Consider the following 5,013-nt stretch of genomic DNA (forward strand, 5'->3'; position numbering starts at 1 on the left):
GGACATTGATAAAAAGCTTCTTCAACATTGTTATTAAACGCCGGTATTTACCATCCTCGGTCTTTTTCACTAATCTCTGATGTAAAGGTGGTGGTAGCCTAGGCATGGGAATTACCATCATAGGTACTTCTGCCTCTTTTCCATTACTTTCCGGTAGTTCACCACTACCCTTTACAACATTATCATTATCCTTTCTCAAATTTTCCTTAGTAGACGACATAGGTGGGTCAATTGATTTTTTACCACCACGAGTAGTGATTGCCATACAGTGCGCATCATTCTTTGGATTTTTGAAAATGTTGCTAGGAAGAGTGACTAGTTTTCGTGTGTTCTCTATCGCATACACTTGATCTGCTTAATCGAAATTGCATGTGTATCAATTTTTTGCCCAATACAAGCTAAATCACACCTCAACTCCTTAATGTGCTCATTCCTAGCATCGAACCTCCTCATCATGTTGTGCAACATATCATCAACTCGCGCCATACTATCTCCACCATCCCTAGGAGAAACTTCACGATTTTGAGGAGGGATATAGGGCCCATTCCTGTCATTTCTATTAGCATAGTTACCCCTGTTAATGTTGTTGTCATGGTTTTAGATTCCATATCGGACATAATGACGCTCACGGTTGTAGTTACCATAGTTCTGACCTTTGTTCCCTTGACCTTTGCGCCATTTATCCTGAATTGAGCCTTGGGCGCTTGGTCGGAAACCCCCCGTCTGCTCATTTACTACATAAGTGTCCTCCGCATAATAGCATTCATCATTGGGAGGTGGTGATTTTACCAAGTAGTTGACTGCATTTATCTTTTCTGCACCCCCAAAGACATGTTTTAGTACCAACCCAATCTCAGTTCTCATTTGAGACATTTCTTCACGAATCTCATCTGTGGCAGGGTTGTGAGTGGACTACACTACAAAGGTGTTTCTCCCTGTATCAGACTTCCTAGTACTTCAAGCTTTGTAATTGAGGGAGATTTTCTCTAATTTTTCAGCAACTTCAGCATAAGGACATTTCCCATAAGATCCACCTGCTATAGTGTCCAACACCGCTTTGTTATTATCATCCTTTCCCCGATAGAAGTATTCCTTCAGTGACTCATCATTTATTTAGTGATTTGGAACACTTCTCAAGAATGAGGTGAATCTATCCCAAGAACTACTATATGACTCTCCTGGTAGTGTCATAAAGTTATTCACTCTGTCTTTGTGGTTTAGTTTCTTGGAGACCGGATAGTAGCATGCTAAGAAGACATCCCTTAGTATGTTCCAGGTGAAGATTGAGTTGAATGAGAGCTCAGTGAACCACATAGAAGACTCTCGCGTCAGTGAGAGAGGAAAAACTCTGAGACCTATTACATCTAAATCCAAATCTGGCCTCCGTACACAACTTTTACACACTGCCCTTACCTTAGCTATATGGGCATGTGGATCCTCAGAAGGTAGCCCTGAAAACAAATCTCTGGCAGTGAGCATTTGCATCAGTCTACTAGTTACCACAAAGGTGTGGCCTGTGGGTAGAGGAGGTAAGACAAGTGGCCCATCCGAGTCTGCTATGTTATCATAACCTCTGTAGTATTCATGGGACCATGGAACAGGATTTTGTCCCCTCTGTTGGTGTTCACCAAGAGCATCGGGTAACATCTGACAATGAATGTCAAACCTAGATGGGATGTTCTGGTTCAGATCATCATCATTTATTCCCAAGTTTAGATATATATTGCACACTGTACGCTCTAATTCGTGATCGTATGGGAAACAAGGGTTCTATTCCTCTCTGTGTATTTTGCATACAAGGAGGATAGTTCTGAAAAAAATCAAAAACAATAAAACAAAATAAAATCAAGAAAATATCAACTAAACTACAGTAATAAGTTCAAGTTAATCTAAAAGCTACTTTCCCAGTAAGAAGTAAAGAGGTCCTGTCAAGTAAATAACCCAACTAGTGAGGTTGGAATTGTTCCCACGAGGAAAATAGTCTAGACTTAACTTCAACCTGTTATTACTATTGTTTGGACAATGACTTCCTTGGAAAGTAAAAAACAATAAAAGGGGGGTTTCTAATTCTAAATTTATGAAAATAACTAACGCAATTGAAAGAGATACTGAACAGCTTTGAATGTTGGATTTTAATCAATTAATCAAAGTAACTAGGGTTTATGTGTTCCCCACAGGTTTGTAACTTGATAATTCTAACAATAACAATTCTTTCCTAATATCTTGCATGCAAAGTGATAAGTTAAATATTTCTAAATCCATGGTCCGACATCTAGAAAATCTCACTCCGCACCTTGGTCCGGCTACGTGTGTTGGTATCCTAACCCTTATCCTTATCCAATATTAAGAATCATATTCGATATTTGACTAAGTTATTACCTCGTACCAATTAATACTAGCCTATTAGATAGTATACACTAAATCTATGTTGATAATTCTTTTCGTATTATCTACCTCCTTGGTCCGGCAAGTAGCATTAAGGCGAGTTCTAACGTTGGCAATCCGTTAAAATGACTTCTAAGCGAAAGAATTTTTAATACATGCATGACACCATTCTAGAATTTTTATTTTAGTTACGTTTTATCTTATTATTTGCCTATGGTCCCCACAACCCTAGTTATGAAGTTTAGTTACTCATAGTCATAATCACAATATTCAAATATTTTAAATAATAATTCATGTACTTACTTCAATGAGAAAGAGTAAAATCCGAAAGTTCGCTTGATTAATAACCACAAATCACCAACAATCAATGATAATCAAAAGTGTAACCATACATTGTTTTCTAATACGGTGTCTAACACTGATCCCAAGTTTAACTATATGGAGTCCAACTATCCGGAGTCTAACTTCAAAAACGAGGTTTTTCGAACTATTTATAAAAAATAAAAACCTAATTAAACAAGGACTCTATTTGCTGGAAATCTGCCAAAACGCGGCTGGGTCGACGGACCTCGAGACGGATCGTCATGGTCACGACGGACCGTCAAGGACTCCATCGTCCCATACTTGTGCAATTTTTTCTGCTTCTCTTCTTCATTACCCTCAACGACAAGTATGAGGACTTCCATAGGCACAACGGTTCGTCGAGGGACTTCGTTCCAAAACACTTCAACTCTTGGAATATGGGTACTAGGATTACTTCTCTGAACTTCATGACGATCCTGCAGGATGGACCGTCATAGACACGAGGGACTGTCACAAGCTTCGTAACCCCACACTTGGTCAGGCTTCCCGATCATCCTTCAGCAGCTGCACTACGCTGCCACTTGCGGGCAGTCACAAGCATGACACACCGTCATAAGCTCCGTAGGTGGTCTCTTCTGCATTTCTTCGCTCAAAATCTCCGCATTCAGCTTTTGACAGATTTTCTACAAAATAAAAAGAAACTTATATAAAAATTAGAAAAAAAAGGCTTTTGGACACACTAAACTTAAGGAAAAAGTATTCATAATACCGTGAAACCACTGGATATTAGTTCCAACATGGATAATTGGAGCCAAGGTCAAGTAAATCAAGCTAGAACTATGGAAAATACAACTAAAAGATTAACATATTCTAGATGGGATCTACCATCGTGAAAACAACTATAACCCAAACAACTATGGCAATACAAACGATCAGATTGGGCCTTCTGCTTCTCCCAAAAATTGAGAATCTAGTCCTAGGGAAGCTTGAGGTAACATGAAACATATTGAATATATGATGAAGAAGGTGATGAGAATATTTAATTTGACTTATTTGAATGTATAGGAGATGAAGAATTAGTTTTCTGGTATTGGTTTAAAAGTTGACGCCCATTCAATATCCATAAATCATCTTGAGAAAAAGATGACTTAGTTGTAACACTTCAAAAAATAAAAAATGAGTCTTAAATCCAAACCTATTATAACGAATATAGGTCATTTATGAAGTTTAGGAACCAAAACATCCAAGAACATTCATGACGTTCGGAAACTAGTTCTAAGGGTTACTAGTGTGCCTTTGTCTATTTGACTAGATTTTAGGAGTCAAAAATTCATGAAATTAGGTGAAGGGTGTAAAAAAGTGTTTAAGATGATTTGTGATTGCAACTTCTGGGTACGACTCTCCAACGACCAATCAAGGGTCATTGAGGAGGACCATTGTAAGTTGATGACAACACTATCTAGGTAGTGTGCATTGACGAGATGCAGGCGAGGATCCGTGTATGAATCCACGAGGCTTCATTGCCAATCGTCTACCAACACTTAGCCAATTTGTTGAAGAGCCTTACCTACATAACCTCTTACTGGATCGATGGATGTGCAACACGGAGGGAGGCCTGGTCCATCGACTGACCCAAGATCCGTCGATCGTGGTGTCGTTTGTTACACTGCCAAATTCCTGTAGATTTTAAATTAGTCTCATTTAATTAATTAAGGGTCTCAATTTTTAATTAGGGGTTTAATGAAGGCTAGTAAATTAATTAAGTCCCCAATATAAAGACACAAACCCCAATTATCTAAACACAACACACCAAAATAAACTTTCTTTCTTCTCTCTTCTTTCTCTGTCTATTGGAAGGCACCATTGAAGACGAGCTAGGGATGATATTTGGGGATGTAAAATGTCGAATTCACCATCAAATCTTCATCAAATTTTAAGGTATGAAATCTAATTCACCTTTAAGATTTTTTTCCTTAAAGTGCTCCTTCAATGTATTTCAAAAGGTTGAGTTTTCGAGTGGGTTTCATTCAATCACTAATTTGATGTTATGAATTGTGTTTATTATTGTTTATTATAACATAATGGATAGATTAACATGCATTTTATCTTTGTTATGATCAATTCTAATTTTTTGGTTCAAATTGAAGAATATGGTCCTTAACCCTTAACCCTAGGTTTGATCTTGATGTTAATTAGGTTGAGATTGATTCAATTGACTGGATTATTGGTCAAATAACTATGATATTATGTTGTTACATTAATGATGAACAAATTATGGACAATTCTATTGTTTCATACTAGTTCTTCAGAAGTGACCTAGATTTG

Source organism: Solanum lycopersicum, chromosome 1, assembly GCF_036512215.1.
Source record: "Solanum lycopersicum chromosome 1, SLM_r2.1".
Taxonomy (NCBI): domain Eukaryota; kingdom Viridiplantae; phylum Streptophyta; class Magnoliopsida; order Solanales; family Solanaceae; genus Solanum; species Solanum lycopersicum.